Source organism: Setaria italica, chromosome IV (genome assembly GCF_000263155.2).
Source record: "Setaria italica strain Yugu1 chromosome IV, Setaria_italica_v2.0, whole genome shotgun sequence".
In the NCBI taxonomy this organism is placed as follows: Eukaryota; Viridiplantae; Streptophyta; class Magnoliopsida; order Poales; family Poaceae; genus Setaria; species Setaria italica.
The window spans coordinates 14782196-14809803 of NC_028453.1; the positions used below are offsets into that span (position 1 = coordinate 14782196).

The following is a 27608-nucleotide window of genomic DNA, read 5'->3' on the forward strand; positions in this document are numbered from 1 at the left end:
CATCTTGATTGACCATGTCTCATAGCATGCTTCTTGACAAACTCGAAAGCTACCTTTATAACTACCCTGTTACGGCATAGCGTTTGATAGCCCCTAAGTAGGTCGATCCACATCTAGAATACATGCGACAATCTCAGGTCTAAGGACAAAGCGTATATGTTGTTTAAAGAGAGAACTACTTCTTGTGTTGGGTCAGTCCTAGCACATGTCTCCACATGTGTCCACATTATTAGTTCGACATCTCCATGTCCATGACTTGTGAAACATAGTCATCAACTAATACATGTGCTAGTCTAATATTCATGTGTGTCCTCACATGAACTCCGACTAGGGACAACTTTTAGAATAACCATACAAGTAAAGAGTTTCACATACAATTCACATAATTGCAAATCAATTCAAGTAGCCTTTAATGGATATTCAATGAACACAATATACAAATCATGGATACAAATGGAATATCATCATCTCTATGATTGCCTCTAGGGCATACCTCCAACAGCTTGGGGTTGTGGTTGCCAATGTAGCACCATTTGTCCTTCCAGTTGGCATTGGACTCCTTCAGCTTGTAGTTGATATATTGACTACTCTTGTCCTACCGCAACTAGATCCCTGCCTCTCCAATGAGTACCATGTTTTCCTTCTTTGGTTCGGGCTTAACATGGAAAATTTTCCGAAATAGTTGAAAATGGGGCTTGATCCCCAGAAAAGCTTCGCAAAAATGAACAAAGATCATGACATAGAAAATGTCATTGGGGTTCAGATGCACATGTTCCAACTTATAATAGTGGAGGATACCACGCCGAAAATCGCAAACTGGCAATCCAAGACCTCGCTCAAATAAGAGAGGGAAGATTACCGTCTCATTCTAGTATGTCACCAAGGTGAAAGGGTTGTCCAAAGCTGATCTCCAATTGATAATACCCTTTTCCTGGAGCAACTTGGCAGTTACAAGTGCCTGGAGATCCTCCTCGGTTGTCACTGACTACTTCCATGTGCACACAACAATAGGCGGCTGTTTGGTGTTGACGAATCCATACCTCAGCGTCGGCAGGTGCAGTTCCTTCTTCTTGCCGATTTTCTTCTTCTTCTCCCCATCGGCAGGTTTGGTTGCAAATTCTTTCTTCCCCATTCTAGTTGTCACGAGTGTTTTCTCTCGCATATGCTCGGGGGCTTGGGATTGGGGGATGGTGGCGCTAGCGCTCGAAGATTGAGCAGCGGTGGTAGCGCTACGGCAATAGTGCGGAAGATGAAGAGGCAAATGACAAAGAGTGAAACGGAGAGGATAATTACCTCCGTTATTTATAAAGACGGCACAGTAAAAACTGGGCAGTGGATCTTTTCAATTTAAAGGATTTCTAAAAATCAAGAGATTTGATTGGCAGTTACCTTTATTTCAGGAAGAGATAAGTTTTTTTTTCAAGAAGATGGTCATGTTAACCAAGTTTGACTTTTATACCCACCAAACTAGTCGGCTAAATGCTCGAGGGCTATGTGCCACATGTCCATCGACAAAAATATTTTTTCTCTGTGTTTTAAGGGGAAAGTGAAGCAATTTGATGATTGACCCTCAACCTGATTCTTTGATTCAACCTAAGCTCGGGGGCTACTCCTTATGGAGTGCGACTTTCATTGCACTTCCAAATAAAATTTAGAGATTGAAGATTACAAGGCCAAGTTAAATGAGGCTTGAGCATATTCCAACCTCATGGCAGTTTTGAGTATCTTTGAAGATTCAACAAGGAAAAGTACTCAGAGAGCACCAAAAGTACTCGGTGAAGGTCTACAAAAATACTCGGGACTGCTGCATTCGACTAAAAAGTACTCTGGGGCTTGTCATACATACATTTATGGACCCACCGGAAGGTTGGATGGACCCAAATAGGGTTGGTCATCAAGACGTATCTAACATGGAGACCATGGCGCAAGGCTGCGTAGTCTATATGGAAAGACAAGAACTAGTCGAGGATTGAGAAAGTACTCATTGTAGTAAGAGTAGAACTCCTCTAATCGTATTCGACTAGTATTTTTGTAAGCCAACTGACCTGTAATCCTGCTGCTGTGTATATAAGGTGAGGCAGGGACCCCTCCAAAGAAATTCAATACAACCAACACAATAAAATACACATGACGTAGGGTATTACGCTATTCAGCGGCCCGAACTTGTCTAATCGTGTGTTAGCATTCACCTTTGAATTCATGATCTTGGTGAGCCCCATCAACCAATCCACTATCTAGGGGATACCTTTGATAGGTCGTCGAGTCTAAACACAGACACCTATCGAGGAGTGGGGTCCCGTGCGTTGCGCAATAGACTAGACACGACACGGTGGTCTCACGGCATCAGGAGCTGGCCGATCACCGATCAGGGAGTCGCACGACACTGGCAGGGCACGGGTAACCGGTGCTTGGGCTCGCATCCTCGAGTTCAAGCGTCATGCTTGAGCAGAGATGGGGATGATGGGCGAGCAGACTGAGGTGCGGATGGCATCAAGACTCAGGGTCTGGGGTGACTGGGGGGAGGTTTTGCAGCACATCGAGAGTGTGGCAGTGTGGCAACACCATCGATCCAAGACCACTCGAGTCAACCAGTCGGGCGTGGGGGATGGATAGGGTTGGCAGGCGGCACAAGCTAGCCTGGCGCTGCTTGTTGGGCTAATTATTAGTTTTGGGCTACAAATGGGAACTACTAAAGAATATTTAGGCCAAAATTCAGGGTAGTCCTGGGCCTACCTGGACTACCCTTTGGGTCCACCAGTGCTTTCTTTATTGGAGAGTTTCAGTAGGAGATCTATATGAATAAATAAACTGGGTTTATAGCAAAGGGTCCAGAAAGAATAATGTGTAAATTGTTAAACTCTTTGGTTGCCTTAAGCAAGTACCTATCCAATGGTATGAGGAATCTGACAGAGCTCTCATGTCTACAAGTGTCTATACTACTGCTATGGCTGGGTGAAGGAGTTGTCTTGTGCTTGTATGTACTTATTTTTTGGACAAGCCATAATAAGTAAAAGACTTTTTGTTTCAAAACTTTGAAATGAAACATTTAGGAGAGGCTGATTTATTCTACATATAAACTAGTGAAAGAAGGTGATGGTGGGGTTACACTCTTGCAATCCATGTATGCGAAAAAAGGTGCAGTCGCTTTGAATATAGTAACTATAAGTTAGCTCCAACACTTTATGATACTAGTAAAGTATTGCGGAAAATTAAAAGGAGAATGAGAGATCAATTGAGATATTATTTGCCTCACTTAAGGACTTAGCTAGTGCTATAAGGTCTGATGTCTTGTTTCCTATGAGCAAACTAAGCCGATTCATATCAATCAAGGAGATGATCATTGTGTTTTCTAAAGGTAGCTATGTGATTTACTATACTGGGTATCCAAAGGTACTTAGTGTTTCTAATTGGATTTCTGGTGGTGTTGAGATAAAAGCCACAAATAGACATATGTTCACACTTAGAGGTTGTGCTATTCTAGAAGTCTTGCAAACAGACAATCTTAATAAAGTCAGCAACAGAAGTAGAACTTACAACATTAAACACCACCACTGTTGAGGCTGAGTGGTTCTGTGAACTCCTAGTGGATTTGTCAGATGTTGAAAACTAATATCAGCTATCTTAATGAACTGTGATTGTCAAAGTGAATAGTTATAAGGATAAGAAGTAATCAAGACATGTAAAAAGGCTGTTGAAATCCATCAAGGAAAATGAGAAACTCCAAAGTGTTAGCCTCGAATTATGTCCAAATGTCTAAAAACCTATGAGATCAGTTCACAAAGAGTCTTTCATAAAATCAAATAGACAATGCAACCAAGGAATTGAACTTGAGACTAATGTGCGTCATACCATAGTGGTAAGCTGTCCAATGTGACCAATACTCCAGTGAAGTAGGATGGTGAAATAAGCTATAGATTGAGAGAGAGAAGAGAACATTGTAAAGGGCTCATTCCGCTATATGTGCATTTTTCTTCTAAACTGTTGGCAAGTTGTTGTATGCCTAAATCTGTTTCGAGAGGTTTATTCAAAGCAAAGATATTGTCCAACAAAACATCTATAAAGGAATACATCTAGAAGATTAGGTGAGATCTCAAGAAGCCCATAAAAGGCCAAGGAATCTGACCTATATCCTCTAGAGAAAGAGGATGCTTAAAGTAGCCTATTAGTATCAGTAATGGGCTCTAGACAAGCTTGCAGATAAAAGCCTGTCAATTCAAGACATTGTCCATAGATCAGTTGTCCGTAAGTGTAGTCTTAAGTCCTAACTCTAGGTGGATGTTCAACTTAGCATGCTCCATTGAAACACCGGTATCACAAACAGTGAAACTGAAGGTGAGGATTGTTGATTCAATTGGGCTTGGCCCATTTATTTTCAATTAAACTGATTAAAATTAAAATGCCCACGATTAATGCTATGGAGTTACAAAGCGGTTAATCAAACATGAGAAGTTGAGGAGGATCCTAACCCATTTAATCGATTGACTTTGAGTTCACAGTCTATGTCGTTGGAAAATAATATAGGTATATGCCACAGGCACATGTGCCCCTCACCTCGTCGGATCGAGGCGGAGGCGCATGCCATGGACGTAATGTGGCGTCGCATGTCGGGTCTAGTTGGGTCCGTGGATGTGGAGGTGTTGCGGTGTGGTGTTTTTTTTTTTGCTGTTGATGAGAATTGACCCTAGCAATTTACACGGGTAGTATGCTAGGTGTCCAATGCTTGATGGCGATTACTCTCATCAGTGAAGATTGAAATCGCGATGTCCAGGTTCATCGTCTTCTCCTTCGCCCTTGTACCTAAATAAGAGAGACGTTCTCTTTTGTTCTGCACCTCTGCATCTCCATCTCGGCATTCTGCATGCATAGTTTGCTGCGAGAGCAGACCTCCAAAATCCTTCCGCTGCTGAGATCCTGCTCGGGACAAGCAGACAGTCAGGTTTCTACAAGGCGCGACTGCTAGCTTCTCTAATTCACTACTTTCTGGTGGTGCACTCCTTATGACTACTTCACCTACATCCTTGGAGACCATTCAATGGACTGCACAGCAACAAATGATCAAATAGCTCGGACCGGTACAATCCCCAGTCATGAAAAACACATTCAGTGTGGATACATATCATGAACCTTTTCTTGATCATGTTTTTGTTCATGTTAAATAGAAATACAATGGCGGTTCCTAAACTTTTCATGTGGTGTCATCTGGGTTCCTAAACTCTGAAAATGCATTTTTAGGGCCGCAAACTTGTTCCATGATTTCATCTGGGTCCCTAGACTCTTAAAGTGCATATTTAGGCCCCCAAACTTATCCTCGGGTTTCATCTGGGTCCCTAAACTCTCAAAATATATTTTCAAATCTTAAAACCTGTCACCTGCCGCTGATAGCAATGCTTCATCATCGCTCATTGCTTTCGCAACCACTTTATGCTAGTGATCATACATGTATTGCTTTGCGCTTGATTAGAGGATCTTAAAATGCACTTTGATAGTTTAAGGTATGGATGACACCCTGAGACATGTTGGGGGACCAAAATGTTGTTTTGAGAGTTTAGAGACCTGAAAAGTGCATTTTTAGAGTTTAGCGATGTAGATGACACCCCATGACAAATTCAGGCCGCGTGTATATTTTACTCTAATTAGAAGTTTAAATATGAACACATCCACACACTTTGCTTTCATATGATCACTCCCGCTAGACAACTTCATGATTTACTCAATATTTCTCAAAATTAAAAAAGCCATAATTTTCCTAAATTTTCAAAATTAAAAAAGCCATAATTTTCCTAAATTTCTAACACTTGTGCTTTTCCTCTTTTTTCCCTTGAGGTCTGCACTGAGTGTGATGCTTCCAATCAGTTGATTAGTTTCATAGAAAGAAACAAAATTGGATCTTCCGATCCGTGCGCTGATCTTTGTATATGCTTGTGCGCGCGAGGATGTTCTATGCTGTTGGGGCTAAATAATCGGGTGCATATGCAAGTTTCACATTTAGGAATAATTACTTACAAACTGTAACAGCCTCAGCGAGTATAATTTATAAATTTGATACATTTTGTTAATTTCCGCTGCAGCTCACGGTACCTCCACGTACTGATATATATATGTGCCTAATATTTTGATGCATATAATTTATTTTTACAATGAAACACATGCCCAAAATTCAAGCAAAATTACCACATAACTTTAGATAATGGCCCCTAAGAAGAAGTGGCTTGGTTTACTTCCAGAATTTCCTTAACCACGACCCTGAGCGCAGAATCATCTGAGATCATACTGTTGTGCGTCGTGTTCGGGATCAAAATTGACTTGAAGTACGGTTGATCCGGTACATCCCCGACAAGCCTTTGCAAAGCCAGCACGGTCTCCAAGTTAACTATCCCATCGCCATCACCGTTCACCACTCGAGGCATCTCAGTGAAGTTAGCATCCCAGTAAACAACCTTGTCCACTGTTGGCACACCAACGCCATTGATAGACGTCATTGGCACGAGCGGCGCCCTGAAATTCAGCGTCAACGGCAGCGCCCTTGTACGGTAGCGCGCGACCTCATCGTCGGAGAACCCCACCGCCGCAAGAAACTCCGGCATGTTCTCGGCAGAGTAGTTCTTGGCTCGCGTGATCACCAGGGGAGTGTCGCCGTACACCTTCGGGGACGGCAGCAGCGAGAACATGCTGCCGAAGCTCCTGTTCCCGAAAGACAGCACGGTGTCTCGCAACGTCGGTGCCGGAGACGGGCTGCCCATGGTGGAGGCGAGGACCTGCATGATCAGCGCCGAGCCGCCGACGCCGTGGCAGAGCATGACGAGGTGCTTGACGTGCCTCCTGCGCCACGGCAGGGGTCTCTTGTTGAGGAACTCCATGGCGTAGAAGCCGCCAAAGCTGTGAGTGACGAGGATGACCGGCCTGTTCCCGTTCCTCTCGCTCGCGCGCTCCACGAGGCGCGTCAGGCTCGTGCTGAAATCGGAGAACGCCCTGGCCGTCACGCCAGGCGCCGCCGGCGCGTATCGGAAGTCGTACGGGGCGCCGAACAGGCTCGCTCCCTCCCTGTACCCGACGCCTTCCAGTGCCTCCACAAGTCTTTCCATGCATGCGTTCCTAATCAGGATAACGAGGCGAAATATTTGGTTCAGCACCTGTAAATTAGAATTCGACATGGTCTATCCATGGTTCAGCTTACTTTTGGGCGGGATCGTCGAAGCGGAAGCTGCGGGCGGTGCCGAAGGACACGACGCGGGTCTCGACGCCGTGCGCGTTGCGGTAGTCGCCGCCGGCGCGGTCGTACACCAGCCGGAGCTGGTCCTGGTAGCACGGCAGGAGCCCTGGGTCCGCCTGCAGCGCCGTGTAGTTCTCCCACAGCCGGAACCACCCGCGGCCTGCGTCGGAGGCTTGTACTGGTCGGTGAGCCGCGCGTCGAACTGACTACACGTGTAGCCCGGGAGCAGCACGACCGGGTGGAGACCGGACGCGGCCTCGCCGTGTCCTATGACCGCCGGTGCGCCGGCGAAGAAGATCGTGGCAAGCAGGAGAACAAGGGGCGCGAAGAGGCGCTGCTGCTGCGGCTCCATCCCGGGCCGCTGAGATTGCTGATGCTGGTAGCTACTGGCGATGGAACTTGGTTTCGTTCTCTTGTGTTTGTACGCCACTGGGTTGACAAATGACAATCATGCTGGTACCGAGTCCTTTAATCTCTCGTGCAGGGCAACACGGCACTAGCTGGTTGCCGTCTTGCAGATTAGGTGGTTAGTGGTTAGTAGCATTTTTTTTTCGGATAAAAGGTGGTCAGTAGGTAAGTTGCGTTGACTTTATAAAGTCAATTGATACGCGTGAATGCGTGTGACCATATGTTTTTCAGTATTCTTTCAGACAACAATATTTTTTCAGTATGAACAGATGACGGGTACATTGTTGATGATGGAGAGGTACCTCCGTTTTGTTTACAAATACATTTTATAGACACGGTCACACGGCTACTTTAGTGGTAACTAGGTAACATTGTCAGCCGCCGACATCATATGTAAAGAAAAACGTGGAGGTAGTACTTAGTTACACTACTAAAAATATGACCTCTCATCCCGAGCATTTGTACCGGTTAGGTTTGGACCCGGTACTAATGTTCTCATCCCGAGCATTTGTACCGGTTAGGTTTGGATCCGGTACTAATGTTAGTATTAGTACTGGTTCCAAGTTTGGGAGCCCCTGGAGGCCCTCTAGTACCGGGTGGGGGCTCCACTGATATTAGAGGTCACCCTCTAGTACTGGGTGGAGCCTTCAACCGGTACTAGAGGACCTCAAGACCTCTAGTATTGGGTGGAGGCTCCACCCGGTACTAAAGGGAGGCTTTTAATATCGGGTGGGAACCCCACCCAGTACTAAAACCCCATCCGCCAGCCTCCTGACCCCCTGCACGTACTGCACCACGAGACTTAGATTTTTTCATCTCTCTCGCTCTCCTCTCTCTCACGCCCGTTAACTCCTCCTCCTTATCCTCCTCTCTCTCACTCTCCTCCCTCTCACGTCTGCCTCCTCCCTCTCTCTCTGTCACACGTCTCCTCCTCCGATCCATCCTGCCTCCACTCCCCTCCCCCCTCCACGCGCCCCTCGCTAGCGGTGAGGAGCAGCGGCGGGGTGAGGTGAGGTGGCGGCAGCAGGCTAAGGCGTCTGCAGTGGCTGCAGCGACGCAGGAGGATGGAGTGGTGGTGGCAGGGAGTGGCCGACGGGCGGGACGAGGCGAAGAAGGTAGAGGAGGGGCGGCGGCAGTGGAGGCGGAGGAGGCCGGCCAGAGGAGGGTGGAGGCGGGGTGGATCTGGTCAGAGGAGGGCGGAGGTGGGGTGGAGACGGAGGAGGCTAGAGGCGGCGGCGGAGGAGGGGCAGAGGAGGGAGGAGGCGGCGGGGGTGGAGGGGGCTGGCAGGAAGGGGTGGAGGAGGAGGAGGCGGCAGGGGTGGGGGAGGAGGGGCGGTCAGGGCCGCCGGTGGGGGTAGGGACGGGGCTGGCGGGGATCTTGCTTTTTTTTAATTTTTTAATACCCTCTAGTACCGGTTATTCCAACAGGTATTAGAGCACCCCTCTCTAGTACCGAATAGCCAATACCAATTGCACAACCGGTATTAGAGGGGGGTTGGGAACCGATACTAGAGCCACTTTTTCTAGGAGTGTTAGCATGCACATGCAACACACATGTACAACATGTTGATACGATATCATTATTGTAAGTGAATTAAAACAATATGTATTCAGATGTCAGCACTCAAGCATTTTAAATAATCATCACCAACCCAATGTATTATCTTAAAATCTTAAACATCACTATTTCTAATTCAATGTTAATCCTACCCCTTAATCCTACCAGGACGCGTTAGATAAATAGAGATAAATTCTAAAAATTATCATAAGAAACATCCGGCCATCAAATGAACACAACGGTGATCTCATCCAACAGTCATGGCAATTCCTGCCTGTTCGGGGAGGTATATATTGATGTATATGGTAACTCCTAACTAAAACTATCATATTTAATGTCACGCCCAGTTTAAAGGACAAACCCAACGCTAACTTTATGCATACCCAGATCAAGTTTTCATGCATAAGCATGAAATGATCATAGGGTCTAAACAAAAAGATTAGATAGTCGTAGACTAATTGCAGCGGAGTCGGCACCATCTTCCATAGGAACATCGACCGGGGGAATGTCAACCTAGAACTTCAAGTCTTCTTGAGGTAGCTCCATCTTGTAGCTTCTATCTATCTGAGCAGCAGTGGGGCGAGAATAGCAAGGGTTGAAAGGGAAAATGGTGAGTACACTTGGAGACGTGTACTCCGCATGTGGAGGGAATTATATTGATAACATGCAGGCTTAGAAAAAAGAAAGGCTTTTTTTTGTTGGCCTCCAAGCTCAAGTTTTAGTTGGTCAAATTTTAATTAAGCATCTAGAGATATTAATATTATATTATAAGGCTTCCCAAACCACAACCATGTTAAATTTAACCCTCTTACAATTAAACCCAAACCACAGGTACCACTCTGTGATTCACCCAACCAGACTAACCATGTGAGGGTCCAGGCTACTCTTGACCGTGAGCATGGCTGTTATAATAGTTTTTACACTCTGCAGAGGTGGTACATGTTTACCGATGAGTCGCGTTAACCTCATTGCGATGTGCTGATCAGGCACTTATCACACTACCAAGATGTGACAGCATAGGGATGCTATGAGACCTTTACAAAGAGTCTCCCAATCGCAAGATTGCCGGGCTAAGGTTTGAACCCATAGGCGAACCCCGGGACCCCCTCTTGTCCAACGCCTGAGGTACTAACCCCTTCCCTTGTGTTCTGTAACACCCAAATTTTTTTTTCAAGAAATTAAATTCACTAAAATTCTCTCAAATTAGGATGTCATTTAAATTCTTAGGCATATTAATTTTGATTTTCTCCAAATTAAATTAATTCACCATAGGAGTTTATAGTGCATTCATGCTGGTGTATAATTTTTGGTTGATTGTGTTTGAATCAAATTTGAATCTCAAATTCAATTTCCAATTTTCAAAACCTTTCATTTTCTCCTTTTCTTTTTCTTTTCCTTCTTCTCTTGGGCCGCATTCTTCTCCTTCCCCTTCCTTCTTTTCTTCCGACCCAAGCACCACCTTCCCTCGCGGCCCAATGCCAGTAGCTTCACCGACCGTTTTCCCCTCGCCCGCCCGTCTTGCTTGCCCGGCCCAGCTTTCCTCGCCCGCTCGGCCCACCTCTCCTTCCTCCGCAGCCCGCGAAGCAGCACGGCCCGCTCCCTTCCACTGGTCTGATGGGTGGGGCCCACCCGTCATCCCCGTCCTCCGGTCGTATCCGGCCGGGACTTCCTCCCCTGACCGCGCCGGAATCCGCCCGCCTCCCGCAACCGCCGCGCGAGTTCCCCGCGCGGGATCTGCCCCTACCCTTATCCCGCTGCCCTCCGCCCCTATTTAAGCTGCCGCACCCCCCCCCGGCCTCGAGCACCCCGCAGCAGTGCACGAAACCCTAGCCGCGAGCTCCAGCGCCGCCCCCACTTCTCTGCTGCCAAGCACCGCCCTACGGTGAGCCTCGGTCATCATGAACCACCGAAACGAGATCACCTTGCTTTTCTCGTGCTTTTGGTGTTCTCCGCGCGCGAAACCGAGCCCCGGAGCGCCGTTTCGGCCAACTCTGGCGACCCCACCGCCGCTCGCCGTCACTCGCCGCCGCTTGTTGCCGTCCGCCGCCTTCTGCCGCCGCTGCTACGGTGTCATCGATGACCGTGACCGTCGGATTTGGTCCGACGGCCGGCAGCGAGTTAACCAAATCGCATACCGATCAACCGCGTCGCGCCGTGTTTCTTTTGCACTTAAGCCCTCGCCTTTTCTGCAAATCAACCCGCGGTCCAATCTAGTTCAAAAGTATTTGTGTTTTGGTCCTGTTTTCTTTCGGTTTAAACCTTGAGTTTCTCTAAAATCAACCCGCCATCCATTTTGGTGTTTTTGCGTGTTAAACCTTCGGTTTATACGCGTAATTATGTATAGGTCCTCGGTTTTTCGTAGTTTGACCCTAGAAGTTTTATTTTTCTCGCAGAAAAGCCCATGGATCTTGTTTTAATCATATCTTTTGCATCTTAACTCTTTTTTTCGAGTTCTTTATATCCACATGTTCGTTTTAAAGCGTAGATCAATTTTACAAGCTTGTTTTGTCTGTTTAATTGTGATTGGTGTACTGTTTCTTACTTTTTGCCCATGTTTGCTTGTATGTGCTCGTGTGACACGTGTAGACGTTCAGCAGTTCGAGGGATTTGAAGATCAAGCCTTCAAGGAGTACGAACAGCAGGAGCACTACTTCTCCGTCCTATACACCTTTAGTTTCTCATACTCAACTTTTATGCTATGCACATGTTAAGATTAAATTGATGGATCCCAAATTAAGGTTCGCCTAGATTGAATTTACCTTTGCCTTGACCAACCAAGTTTACCGTTTTGTGTTGGGTAGTTCATGCTTAGTGCCTACTTGGTATATGGTGGTTCAAATGAACTTAATGATTAAGCTTGCTTTACTTCAGTTATACCTTTCATTAATACAAGATCATGTGTGTTTAATCGAAACATGGAGAACCACCCAGGAAAATAGTGCTACCACAAGACTAAATGGCTCTGGTCTTGGCTAAATAATTAGAAACTCTAGTCTAGGGGTAATCTTATCGAAAGGGTAAGAGGGGAGGCGTTCATGGGATATAGCACTCGCTCTCTAGGGAAGTGGACTTTGCTAAGACACTACACCCACTAAGTGTGGTATGGTGCCTTGCAAACACCGCATGGTTGGGTCCAAAGTTCTTTTGAACTTTTACGCGACTTGTGGGTAAAGATGTGCAACCTCTGCAGAGTGTAAAACTGATCGATCAGCCGTGCTCACGGTTAAGAGCGGCCTGGACCCTCACATGATAATGTTATCGAAAGATGGACTTAAATTGTTGTTATTTCATGCATATGTTGTTTACTTTATTTATGCTCTTGTTTAATTTTGGGTGGTATGAACTTATACTTAGTTAATTGCTAATAAAATTTGACCAACTTAAATAAAAGCTGATGCTCATTAAGCCTTAGCCATGCCTTGGTTTGCCTTACACTACACTATTCCCCACGTCTTGTTGAGTACCAACCATAAGTGTACTCACTCTTGCAAAACCGCTGTTCAGACCAAGCTAATCCGGTGGAGTACTGTGACGACTTTGAGGATTCTAGGCGTACGGTTCTTCAGTCAGCTACCTGTGGTGACGTTGTCATCTTCGGAGTCCGCTGCGTAATAATTTAGGCTTTGTGTTTTATTGAGACTGCCGGTCATGTAATAATGTTTAATACTCCCTCTATTCACTTTAGCACTGTCTTTGTTATTCACTATTGTCATACATGTGTGTAACTTGATCTTGGTGCACATGTATTGAAAGAACTCAGTTTTGTCCTTAAAATCGGGTGTGATAAAAGTGGTACCAAAGCCGTGTTGAATGTAGGATGTTAGCCTAGTTAGAAAATGGTCGTATTTAAGGATTATAATAATCTAGTAGCCATTCCTACCTTTTCTTAATTTAAATCTACTTAAATATTCTTAAACTTGATTTGCTTCATCCTTGTTGCTATTTTTAATCCTTTATTTTACTTTTATCTTGGTTCATTCAAAATTTTATTCTAAAATTCTTCTTTTCCTTTCTGTTAGATGGCTCGCACCTGGTTGACAGCACGCAAGAGCACCTGTCCCCCGCATCACGGCATCGCACCGTATCACCCCATGGAGCCTAGAGAAGAGGAGGAAGAGGAGGTCTACTACTTTCAGTACCCGGGGGATGGGACTAACGAGGACGCAGTGCCCGTGGAGAAGGAGATAGCACCGGCACCAGCACCTGCACCAACCCCGACACCCGTACCTGTCATCGACATATCGGACGAGGAGCCCGAACCAGAAGAGCACCCAGCACCGGAGCCAGAAGAAGATTCAGCACCAGTAGACGCTCCCGAGCCCGAGCCAGAAGCAGCCGTAGAAGCTCCTGAGCCTGAAAGATGGATCAGATGGTTGAAGGAGGACTATGGACAAGGAGTACACATGGCTGACTTGCTGAGATGGACTTGTCACCATTTGGGATATACCATGAGGCCTGTCTACAAGTGTGCACAGTACACACACCCTCGCTATCCTACGTTTTGGGAGGTGAAGGTTACCCTTCGTGAGGAGCATGAAGGAGGATGGAGGGTGGTGGCTGTTCACCATGACGTGGCGATGAGGAGGACCATGGAGGCTGACATAGCCGAGGCAGCTAGGAGAGCACTTCAGGTCCTCTCTCACGAGGAATGTCCACGGCTGTAGTATACATATCGCCGGTACCTTCCGTCTAGGGCTAGTGCTGAAGCAAAGACTTTCATAGCTACTCACGATGGAGTCGACATGGCCACGGACTATCTCCACAAGTACCTATCTGCAACTCTCACCGCCTTGAATGACGCATCAGCTGATTGCTTCGGGCGATTGATTGCTTGGCGATAAGCATCGGCTGATTGCTTGGCCAATAAAAAAAAATTCAGCTGATTCGATCAAGCAAAATAGTATCGACTACTTATAAAATATATTGCATATTAATTTCGAAGCATGAAATATTCATACTTCGAAACTGGGGGCCTGTGTTGACAACAAAAGCTTGCTGGTTACTGCACCAAGTTTTGGTGTCAACAAACTGATTTGTTGTTTCTACTGCCGGCAATGCCGATGGTGTTCTTTATATTTCAAGAGGAGTCGACGTGATTTTGGATATTGCAATCAGACGTCATTAGCTCTGAAGACAAGTATCAGACTTCTATAATTAGTTTCGGAACATGAAGCATTCATACTCCGAAATTGGGAGGCTGTGTTGACACCGGATTTTGACCAATTCTATAAATTCGGAGTACGAGATAATTGGAGTCACGTACAACAATAAGAAGCTAGCATGCATGCACATGGGCACGGAGTCCAAATCGGCTTCATTGGATTGATCGGCAAGGAGAGGCAAGGCTGACATAAAGGAAAGGCCAGCACGTATGGATAAAAATGATTAGAATATACAACATGGATTCTGGTGTACTTTGCATGCCATACGTGGGAGGCTACCAGAATAATTATGCATGCGGCTGATCTTTGCATGTACGGGAGGTTGTTTCATAGAATAAAATATTTTAGAGATAGAGTTGGGTTAGTTAGAGATAGAGTTTTTTATTAGAAAAGATTGTGTACGTGACTTGCCTCGTGCGTGGTTAGATGCCAATTATGTAACGTCCATCCTATAAATATAAAGGGACATGGCCATTGTAAAGAATCATCAGACGATCAATATACAACACATTTATCTTTTATTTATCCTTTCTGCTTCATGCAATTGCATTAGGAATAGGAGTAATGTAGTTTCTCGACGAGTTCCTTCTAGCAAGCTGGGCTGCATCGACCTCGATCTCCGGCGAGCTGCAAAGTTCCGTCACCAGGTGTTCTAGGCTTTAACCACCGGGCGCATCGCTGTGGTTTTGTCTAGTTTCATCTACCAGTTATCGAATATCTTGGATCTTCAACTTACGGCGCATCGCTTCTGTCTTGATCTACAGTATTCACCAGTTATCCAGCCTTGATTAAGTTTGCATCGACTGATATTTATCTATTCTATCGTCTTGCCGTTCAGTTTGCTTTAGTTAGCTTTAGATCGGTTCATTATAGATGACAGATCGCTTAATAGCCTGTTGCATCTTAGTCTTGGTTACCCCTTCGAGTGCTGTTGGGATTAAGTGTCGTTATGATTGGATTCATCGGCTGGTGGGGTTCAGATTAACATCCTGCTAAATATTTCTAGACTGCAACTACCGGGCGCATCGCTGTGGTTTCATCTAGAGATATTGGTGGAGAGTTTAGTTTAGATCTCATCAGTTTGTGGCTCTAGCTATGGTGGAGCGGCAGCTCAATAGCATCCTGTTTTCTATCGACCGCCTGGCCGATGGTTATTCTAAATTATATTAAATCGGCTGGATGGCTGATGAATCACTCACATTCATCAAGGCACTGGAATCGGCTTCACAGCTAATATATTTGTCATGATTTATTTTGTTGCACCATTATCGCTACTGTGCCAGGATTATATCAGCCTGATCGGCCGGTTGCCTCGGACTTCACAACGACTATCATCTCCTTGTCAGTTGAATGGTCAAACTGACTGGCACGCCCGCGCACACCACATGCGCCGATTTGGATTCTGCACTGGAGTTAAGCAGATCTCCCAGGTCCTCATGTGGTGATGTAGGGTCCACCACCGTCGATATTTTGCGTCAACACATTTTGGCACGCTCGGTGGGACCAGAAGATATACCTGCTGCCAATAATTATTACAGGATAGTTCATTTAATCGGCTCAACGATGGAACAAGTTGACTAGAACCAAAACTGATACCGGTGATCGGCTCGACGCAAGTGCCCACCGCTCCTTTGAGTTTGATCTGATGGCGGGCGAAAAATCAGAAGAAAATTAATTGCTGTTGATCATCAGCCGATGAGTTCAAAATTATTCAAAGGGAGTAACATGGCCAGCAAAATCCGAAGGTATTCAGTCCGCAATTTGCAATGGAATGTTACTCTCAGAAACAGTTGGCCGTATGTATATAGATTTGATCAAAGCCCGGAGGTCTACGGAGGATTTTTTTTCCCTTATTCAGTTGGGGTGGATACAAGCTACGTGACCGTGTCCTGGCTAATCACGAGGCAATACCGTAGCCTTTTATAAAAAGGAAAGGCCGATTACTACTTTTGTTGGTAATAGGTCTAGCAAATTGCAGCCTAGAATATAAATGGTTCAGCCATGATGAATAGTGGCAAGCATTAAACCGAAGAGCCAGCCGGGGCTAGTTGTGTACACACTGACGATAGAAAAATATATGAGATCTATTGAGTCGTCAAGGACAGCCGATGACTAAATTTGCAAGAATCTCAGCCGATTGTGTAGTACAATCAGTCATCGGCTATGCCTCAACTCATGGGAAACTTCCAGCACCCTCAGATTGGAATGTACTGGCAGCAGAACGCTGGAGTTCAACTCCAGCCGATAGGAGGCCACGCACCCCCAGCTTTTGGAGTCCAGCCGATTGCCCAGTTGCCACATCGGCAGGCTGGGGTTTAGCATCATGACGGACATTAGCAGGTTGATTGGGTGAATTAGATAGCCGATGTGATTCAGAATCATTTCGGTTTGAAACCCAGGGAGCAGGGAGCAGGAGTACATGTATCGGCGGCCTTATCTAGAAGCTTATGATCGAGTCCCGATGCCACACCGATAAAAAATACCAGATTGCAAGTTCTCTAGGCAATGACCTTTTATAAATAAAGAAAGACGTGGTCGATGGAGTACACAATGCTTGGTTCAAAACAATATCGGCTGCCTATTCAATTTTTGGTCTCACAGCCGATGGGAGAGATGGAAGATTTTTCGGCCGGTCGAAACTTGTATCAGCCGATGAACAAGAAAGAAATAAAAAAACAGAGAATAGCCGATAGAAAGTCCCTGCCGAAGGAAATAAATAAATAAAAGAAAAAGAAAGGAGCAGCCGGCCGATGAAAGAAGGAATAAAAAGAAAGGAGCAGTCGGCCGATTGGGAAAGAATTGATAAAAAAAAAAAGAGGAGGCGGTCGGCCGATGGGCAAAGGAACGAGTGAAAAGCAGTGGGCCGATGGGCAAAAGAAAAAAAAAAGAAGAAGAAGAAATAAGAGAAGCCTCGGCCGATTGATTAGGAAAAAAAAAGCATCGGCCACGTTGGTGCGTTGATAAAAGAGAGGGGCATCGGCCATTCGTGCGTCTCCCTATTGATAAAAAAAATCGCAGATTGAAAATTGGATCGGCCGATCAAAAGTTGCATCGACTGATTAAAATAAAGAAAGTATCGGCTGGCTGGTTCAAAAGATGCATCGGCTGACTAGTTCAAAAGATGCATCGGCCGATTGAGATAAGGGAAGCATCGGCTAATTAAATACATAGGCCGATTGGGATATATATATATTGATGAGGACACCACGAGTACATCTACACCAGCAGCACCTCAGGCGCCTCCAGTAGCTCCTCCACCTCAGGCGCCTACAGTTGCTCATCCAGTTGGGCCAATCACTCGAGCCCGTTCGAGAGAATTAAACTTCATCATGCTGTTAAGGAATGAAGGCCCATCGGAATAAGAAGATGGCCCAACAGGGCAGCCCAGGTGGGACGCCTAGGGTTGGGCGCGCGTGACCCCTTCGGACTCCAGGGGCTGCGTCCCCTTTATTTAGTCCAAGTCCTTTTTGTTTACGACTTGAGTTTTGTTTTACATCTAGCTTTAGCTACTCTTGAACACGCGCAAATACGCGCTGTCCTTGTGTGATTCAGAACTCCACCTTCGAGTGATATTCAGATTGCTCGCCTCTCTTTCTTGTTCGTTCTTCGATTGCGGACAGGAATCGATCTTCGTGATCAGGCTGATCTCGCACCAGCGAGGTTGGTAACCATCGGGAGTTGGTTCAGCGATTGCATTGGCACTTCGGGTTCGCTCGTCGTAGTCGGATCGTGAGGGTCTACTTCCACCAAGTCGAATTTATCTCCACTCACCGAAAGATCGGGCACTCCGACTCTATCAAGTGGTATCAGCTTTCCAGGTTGATCGGTGAGTTTTACCGAGTGTTTTTCCCTTCCTATAGTCCACAAAAACCAAAAGAAATTTTTTCAGGTTAGATCCTTGTCCCAGCAACCGTTTAGCCTCGCACATTCTTTCAATAAGTGTCTTTGTTGAATTTGTGTGCCTACTCGTTCAATTGTTGCTGGTTACTTGTGTTTAATCTCTTGTTTCTCGTTTTTCCTCTAAACCCTAGTTTTCGCCGCCGCTGCCGTTCCGCTGCTCACCAACCCTACCACGCCACGCCCACCGCCCCCCTTCGCGACAACCGCGCCGCACCATCCCACCCCTCCGATCGCCCCCTCCCCTATCCAGAAAAAAAAAGAAAGATAGAAAGCAATCAAAAAAAAAGGAAAGTGCAAAAAAAAAAGGAAAGAAGCAAAAAAAAAAGAGAGTCCAACAGGGAAAAGGAAGGTGATCCGGTTTTGTTTCGGTGGAAACTCCCTTTGCGCGCGCCGTGAACCCCCCCTGGGTCACGACTCTCCGGGGCAACTCCGCACCCCCCACGCATACCGCACCCCCCCACGCATTCCGTGCCAGCTTTTCATATCCGTATCTCTCTTTCTTGGTACATTTTTCTGAGGTCCGCCTTACTCTAGAGAGAGAGAGAGAGAGTGTGTGTGTGCCACAATTTGCTGTTTGAGATCCTCTGTGTTCATATTATCAGTTTTGGGGCACCCTCTGTGAACAAAAAAAAAACAGAAAAAAAAGAGGTGCGCCCTCTCCACCTTTGCCTCTGTTCTTTCGATTTCCCTTGTTACCAGCAACTCTTGTTACGTGTTTGGCACATCTTTCAACTTTGCATTATTGTTTGATTGTGCTAATCCTTCATTTGAGTGCAGCCTTCCCAGAACTCCACATAGTTCTACGACGAGCATATTTTGTTTCTCCAGGCAATCGCTCCTCCAATCTTTCGCGAGTTCCACCAGTTGGTTGCAGTTCGCCCCTGTGTGCGTGGTAAGAACGGATAAGAATTTGATAACAGCACTAGTGTGAGCGCCTTGTGAGCCGTTACACCCCTGTTTTGTCGTCGCTTGTGTTCTTGTATTTGTGCTAACCATGGCAGATGATGTCGACGCGGGGGCTAACCAGCTGCAGGGCATACGGGCACAAGTTGAAGGGCTTGTCACCGACATTCAGACGATTCATGAACGGCTGGACTCGACGATCTCCTCGACGACCGAGCGGTGTGATCAGCTCGACCTTCCACAGACGGCCGCTAAGGCCACACTCGACTCAGTTGTGGCAAGACTCGATGCATTGCACACAACAGTCGTAGAGTTGCAGCAGGGTTATGGTGGTGACTCGGACCAGGATGATGGTGACCGCCGAGGCCGTGCCCGCCGCGTGCCACGCCGTCCCGGTAATGATTCCTTTTCCAAGATTAAATTTAAAATTCCACCTTTTAATGGCAAATATGATCCTGCTGCATATCTTGATTGGGAATTAGAAGTTGAACAGAAATTTTCATGCCATGATATTCTTGCTAATTCTCAAGTTAAAGCTGCTATTAGTGAATTTACTGATTTTGCTTTAATTTGGTGGCATGAATATAAACACAAACATCCCAATACCATTCCAACCACTTGGGAGCAATTAAAAACTGCTATGCGCCACAGATTTGTGCCTTCTTATTATGCCCGAGATTTGTTTAATAAAATGCAACGTTTTCAGCAAGGTTCCAAATCTGTTGAGGAATATTTCCAGGAATTACAAATAGGCATGATTCGTTGTGGGTTATTGGAGGAAACTGACGCTGCTATGGCACGTTTTCGTGGTGGTTTAAACTGCGAAATTCAGGATATACTTGATTATAAGGACTACACAGATATGACAACATTATTTGAATATGCTTGCAAAGCTGAACATGAAGTGCAGGGACGCCGCTCGAAGACATATTCTAACTCTTTTGCAGGAAGAAGCTCGACATCCAACTCCGCACCCGCTCTCCCTGCGCCACCCACGCCCACCACTACACCGCGCGAGCAAATGGCCAAACCTGCAAGCGCTGCCCCTTCCACAGGCGCCGCCCCTCCCACAGGCCGTACACAGGATATTCAGTGTCATCGTTGCAAAGGATTTGGCCACGTGATTCGGGACTGTCCGAACAAGCGCACTTTGCTTCTTCGTGACGATGGTGAGTATTCTTTCGCTAGTGATTCTGAAGATACTCGACATGCGATGCTTGCCACTGACCATGCAGCTATGGAGGTACATGTCAACCCGGGCGACGCCGATAGGTATGAAAGTCTTGTTGTGCAGCGTGTTCTTAGTACACAGGTCGCCCCGTCCGAGAAGAATCAGCGACACACTCTTTTCCATACCAAGGGTGTTGTGCAGGACCGGTCGATTCGCATCATCATCGACAGCGGCAGCTGCAACAATTTGGCGAGTACCACGCTGGTTGAAAAGTTGTCTTTACCCACTCGTAAGCATCCACATCCATATCACATTCAATGGATTAATGATGGTGGGAAAATTAGAATTACTCGATCAGTCCATGTTCCTTTCTCCATGGGTGCTTATTCTGATTTTGTCGATTGTGATGTTATTCCCATGGAAGCATGCTCTCTGTTACTTGGGCGACCTTGCCAATATGATACTGATAGCTTGCATCATGGTCGTTCAAATCACTATTCTTTCATGTTTAAGGGTCAGAAAATAATTATACATCCAATGACACCTGAACAAATTCTTAAAGATGATCTTGCTAGAGCTGCTAAAACTGCTAAACAACTTGAACCATCGACATCTATTAATTCTGAAATCAAGTTGAATGCTCCTGTTTTGCTTGCCACACGTGCTGATTTTGATGAGTTACGCGATGCTCCTTTGCCATGCTATGCCCTTATATGCTCTAGTGTGCTCGTTTCACTTGATGATGCACCATCTTTGGATATTCCCCCTGCGGTTGCTAACATTTTGCAGGAGTACGCTGATGTCTTTCCAAAAGATTTGCCACCGGGACTTCCACCACTTCGTGGCATTGAGCACCAGATCGACCTCATTCCCGGCGCACAGCTTCCGAACCGCGCACCGTACCGTACAAATCCGGATGAGACGAAGGAAATTCAGCGCCAGGTACAGGCGTTGCTTGACAAGGGTTATATTCGTGAGTCTCTTAGCCCTTGCTCCGTTCCCGTGTTACTTGTTCCAAAGAAAGATGGCTCATGGCATATGTGTGTAGACTGTTGTGCTATTAATAACATTACCATTCGATACCGATACCCTATACCACGCCTTGATGATATGCTAGATGAGCTTAGTGGTGCCATTATTTTCACTAAGATTGATTTGCGTAGTGGCTACCATCAGATTCGCATGAAATTAGGTGATGAATGGAAAACGGCTTTTAAAACAAAATTTGGGTTATATGAATGGTTGGTTATGCCGTTTGGTTTGACAAATGCTCCCAGCACATTTATGCGTTTGATGAATGAAGTTCTGAGGCCCTTCATAGGATTGTTTGTAGTTGTCTATTTTGATGATATCCTCATTTACAGCAAGTCTATGGAAGAGCATTTAGAACATTTGCGTGCTGTTTTTGATGCATTGCGTGCGGCCCATTTATTTGCTAACCTCGAAAAATGCATGTTTTGCACACAACGTGTCTCGTTTCTTGGCTATGTTGTTACTCCACAGGGCATTGAGGTGGATAGCAGCAAGATTGATGCCATTCGGGAGTGGCCTACACCGACGACGGTCACACAAATTCGAAGCTTTGTTGGCCTTGCAGGTTTCTACCGCCGGTTTGTTCGTGATTTTAGCTCCATTGCAGCGCCTCTACATGAGCTTACAAAGAAGGATGTTCCCTTTGCTTGGAGTGATTCACAAGAGGTTGCGTTCAGCACCTTGAAAGATAAGTTAACCAATGCTCCTCTCTTGCAGTTGCCTGATTTTACTAAAGTGTTTGAGCTTGAATGCGATGCTAGCGGTATTGGGCTAGGTGCTGTTTTGTTACAAGAAGGAAAACCGGTTGCTTACTTTAGTGAGAAATTAAGTGGTGCTAGCTTGAATTATTCTACTTATGATAAGGAGCTTTGTGCTTTAGTGCGCACTTTGCATACTTGGCAGCACTACCTTTGGCATCGCGAGTTTATAATTCATTCTGATCATGAGGCTTTAAAACATATTCGTACCCAAACAAACCTGAACCGTCGTCATGCTAAATGGGTAGAATTCATTGAGTCTTTCCCTTACATTATTAAACACAAGAGCGGGAAGGAAAATGTCATTGCTGATGCTTTGTCTCGTCGCTATACCATGCTGTCACAGTTAGATTTTAAAATCTTTGGCTTGCAAACTGTGAAGGATCAATATGTGCATGATGCTGATTTTAAAGATGCTTTCGCCCACTGTATTCATGGCAAACCATGGGGCAAATTTCACATACAGGACGGGTTCCTGTTTCGCGCTAACAAGCTGTGTGTTCCAGCTAGCTCGGTTCGTCGTTTGTTGTTACAGGAAGCGCATGGAGGCGGTCTCATGGGGCACTTTGGCGTCTACAAGACGCGTGAAGTGCTGGCTGCCCACTTCTTTTGGCCCCGGATGCGCGCTGATGTTGAGCGCCTTGTTGCACGCTGCACTACTTGCCAGAAAGCTAAGTGACGATTGAACAACCATGGTTTGTACATGCCTTTGCCTATTCCTACTTCCCCTTGGCTTGATCTTTCTATGGACTTTATTTTGGGATTGCCTAGAACTAAGAAGGGGAGGGACAGTATTTTTGTGGTTGTTGATCGTTTCTCCAAAATGGCTCATTTTATACCTTGTCATAAGACTGATGATGCTAGCAATGTTGCTGAATTGTTCTTTCGCGAGATTATTCGTTTGCATGGTATTCCAAATACAATAGTCTCTGATCGTGATGCTAAGTTTCTCAGTCATTTTTGGAGATCACTGTGGAATAAAATGGGAACTAAATTGCTGTTTAGCACCACTTGTCACCCTCAGACTGATGGATAAACTGAGGTGGTTAATCGAACCTTGTCCACTATGCTTAGGGCTGTTTTAGATAAACACTTGAAACGTTGGGAAGATTGCTTGCCTCATGTTGAGTTTGCTTATAATCATGCAACGCATTCTTCTACAAAGATGTGTCCTTTTCAAGTTGTTTATGGTTATATTCCTCGAGCGCCTATTGATTTGTTTGCACTTGATGTCGAGGACGTCCCACACATAGATGCCGCTGCACATGTTGATCAAATGATTAGCTTGCATGAGCAAACTCAACAAAACATTGCTGCTGCTAATGCTAAATATCAGGTTGCGGGTAGTAAAGGGAGAAAACATGTTACTTTTGCACCGGGTGATCTGGTTTGGTTGCATTTGAGAAAGGATCGTTTTCCTACCTTACGTCGTTCTAAATTGATGCCACGTGCTGCTGGTCCTTTTAAAGTGCTAACCAAGATTAATGATAATGCTTATATCCTTGACCTGCCTGCGGAGTTTGGTGTTTCCACGAGTTTTAATGTTGCAGATTTGAAACCGTACGTGGGCGAAGATGAGGAGTTGCCATCGAGGACGACTTCAGTTCAAGAAGGGGAGGATGATGAGGACACCACGAGTACATCTACACCAGCAGCACCTCAGGCGCCTCCAGTAGCTCCTCCACCTCAGGCGCCTACAGTTGCTCATCCAGTTGGGCCAATCACTCGAGCCCGTTCGAGAGAATTAAACTTCATCATGCTGTTAAGGAACGAAGGCCCATCGGAATAAGAAGATGGCCCAACAGGGCAGCCCAGGTGGGACGCCTAGGGTTGGGCGCGCGTGACCCCTTCGGACTCCAGGGGCTGCGTCCCCTTTATTTAGTCCGAGTTCTTTTTGTTTACGACTTGAGTTTTGTTTTACATCTAGCTTTAGCTACTCTTGAACAGGCGCAAATACGCGCTGTCCTTGTGTGATTCAGAACTCCACCTTCGAGTGATATTCAGATTGCTCGCCTCTCTTTCTTGTTCGTTCTTCGATTGCGGACAGGAATCGATCTTCGTGATCAGGCTGATCTCGCACCGGCGAGGTTGGTAACCATCGGGAGTTGGTTCAGCGATTGCATTGGCGCTTCGGGTTCGCTCGTCGTAGTCGGATCGTGAGGGTCTACTTCCACCAAGTCGAATTTATCTCCACTCACCGAAAGATCGGGCACTCCGACTCTCTCTCTCTCTCTCTCTCTCTATATATATATATATATATAAAGGTATCGGCTAATTAAAAAAAATGCATCGGCCGATTGACTGTTTGGCAAAAAGCATCGGCTGATTGCTTGGCTAATAAGAATTGCATCAGCCGTTTAGTTCGAGCAGGTTGCATCGATTGATGTGTTCAAGCAAAATAGTATCGACTGCTTATAAAATATATCGGATATTAATTTCAAAGCATGAAATATTCATACTTCGAAACTGGGGGGGCCGTGTTGACAACAAAAGCTTGCTGGTTGCTACACCAAGTTTTGGTGTCAACAGACTGATCTGTTGTTTCTACTGCCGGCAATACCGATGGTGTTCTTTATATTTCAAGAGGAGTCGACGTGGCTTTGGATATTGCAATCAGACGTCATTAGCTCTGAAGACAAGTATTGGACTTCTATAATTAGTTTCGGAACATGAAGCATTCATACTCTAAAACTGGGAGGCCTGTGTTGATACCGGAATTTGACCAATCCTATAAATTCGGAGTACGAGATAATTGGAGTCACGTACAACAATAAGAAGCTAGCATACATGCACATGGGCATGGAGTCCAAATCGGCTTCATTGGATTGATCGGCAAGGAGAGGCAAAGCTGACATAAAGGAAAGGCCAGCACGTATGGATAAAAATGATTAGAATATACAACATGGATTCTGGTGCACTTTGCATGCCATACGTGGGAGGCTACCAGAATAATTATACATGCGGCCGATCTTTGCATGTACGGGAGGTTGTTTCATAGAATAAAATATTTTAGAGATAGAGTTAGGTTAGTTAGAGATAGAGTTTTTTATTAGAAAAGATTGTGTACGTGACTTGCCTCGTGCGTGGTTAGATACCAATTATGTAATGTCCGTCCTATAAATATAAAGAGACATGGCCATTGTAAAGAATCATCACACGATCAATATACAACACATTTATCTTTTATTTACCTTTTCGTCTTCACCCCATTGCATTAGGAATAGGAGTAATGTAGTTTCTCGGCAAGTTCCTTCTAGCAAGATGGGCTGCATCGACCTCGATCTCCGGTGAGCTGCAAAGTTCCGTCACCAGGTGTTCTAGGCTTTAATCACCGGGCGCATCGCTGTGGTTTCGTCTAGTTTCATCTACCAGTTATCGAATATCTTGGATCTTCGACTTACGGCGCATCGCTTCTGTCTTGATCTACGGTATTCATCAATTATCCAGCCTTGATTAAGTTTGCATCGGCTGATATTTATCTATTCTATCGTCTTGCCGTTCAATTTGCTTTAATTAGCTTCAGATCGGTTCATTCTAGATGACAGATTGTTTAATAGCCTGTTGCATCTTAATCTTGGTTACCCCTTCGAGTGCTATTGGGATTAAGTGTCGTTATGATTGGATTCATCAGCTAGTGGGGTTCAGATTAACATCCTGCTAAATATTTCTAGATTGCAACTACCGGGCGCATCGTTGTGGTTTCATCTAGAGATATTGGTGGAGAGTTTAGTTTAGTTCTCATCAGTTTATGGCTCTAGCTATGGTGGAGTGGCAGCTCAATAGCATCCTGTTTTCTATCGGCCGCCTGGCCGATGGTTATTCTAAATTATATTAAATCGGCTGGATGGCCGATGAATCACTCACATTCATCAAGGCACTGGAATCGACTTCACAGCTAATATATTTGTCATGATTTATTTTGTTGCACCATTATCGCTACTGTGCCAGGATTATATCAGCCTGATCGGCCGGTTGACTCGGACTTCACAAGGACTATCATCTCCTTGTCAGTTGAATGGTCAAACTGACTGGCACGCCCGCGTACACCACGCGCGCCGATTTGGATTCTGCACTGGAGTTAAGCAGATCTCCCAGGTCCTCATGTGGTGATGCAGGGTCCACCACCGTCGGGATTTTGCGTCAACAGAAGCCAACAACAACCTCTTTGCTACTCAACGGGAGCTACATGAAGTTAGGTGGGAGAGAGATGTACTAGTGGCTTCTGCAACAAGGGCACCGCCGCCGCAAGAGGATGCCGACTATCCCGCTTCATCGCCGTTACCCAAGGGTCCCCGCTACGACTCGCCCGGCACCGCCGCACAAGATCTTTAGGAGTTAGGAGTGTTAAGTTTAAATTTTTGTAATCATTAGTCGTCACTCGAGTGTGTTTAGTTTAAAGTGTGCTTAGATGCTTGGTTTTGTGCTAAATGTTTGAGTTGGATCTTTGTAATGAGTGCGGTATGTGGGGTAATTGCCATACAATACTGGTCTTAGTAATAAAAGTGCTTGGTTGGGTTCTAGTTCTGTTCTAAATCAGCTTCTAATCTTTCTTAATTTTGATCTCCCATTTGTCTAAATCTATCCGTCATGCAAGCTATGAGATGTTCAATTCTGTTCTTGTCATTAATCGATATGTCAGTACTGTTTTCTTTGTATCTCAAGCTACAGAGGTCCAAATGACATGACATCAGTGGGGTTAGTTTCAGAATTTCGTGGAGTATTTTCTGTAAATGTTTTAGAATTTGTGGAGAATCTGTCTGGGAGATATGTGCGAATTAGTAGAGAAATCAGAATCTGAAATTGTCAATCGACACTGTCAGCTTGTTAATTTTGTATCCCGAGATCTAGATGTCCGATTGAGGTGATTCTAGTTCGGTTGGTTTACAAATTTAGAAATTTACGATCTGGTAATTTTTTAATTAATTTTGGACACTTCTTCTGATAGCCACATCTAATTAAAGGGAGCTAATAGAATCTTTCTTACTTGTATATCTTGTCGCTTTATCTTTCTTAGTTATCTCTTCACACACATATCTAAATCTATTGTCTCTAACGCTCAGATGGTAAACACCAGGTCTAGATCAGGAGTTGACCTGCCCGCAGTGCCTCATCACAGGAGCAACAATAGCGATCCCAACCCCGCTCCGCAGCATAATCAACAAGCACCTGCAGGGATGGAACAGTTCTTAGCAGCCCAGACTCAGCTCATCGCCGACCTGACCAACACCATGGCAGCCTTGCAGGCTCAGCTGAACAACAACAACAACAACCAGCAGCAGCCGCCGCCAAGGGATAGGCACAGGGAGTTCATGAGCCACAAGCCCCCAACGTTTTCACACTCTCCAGACCCACTACATGCTGATGACTGGTTGAAGACCGTGTAGAAGATGCTGAACATTACCCAGTGTTCTGACAGGGAGAAGGTCCTGTATGCTTCAGGATGCTTGGAAGGACCAGCTGCAGATTGGTGGGATGCTTACACCACCACCCATGCCAACGCCAATGG

General features: G+C 45.6%; 1 pseudogene; it reads right to left on the reverse strand.

Annotated features, from left to right (window-relative positions):
* Window positions 1-6053: 6053 nt before the first annotated feature.
* LOC101773520 lies at window positions 6054-7620 on the reverse strand (annotated as a pseudogene).
* Between the last annotated feature and the right edge of the window lie 19988 nt (window positions 7621-27608).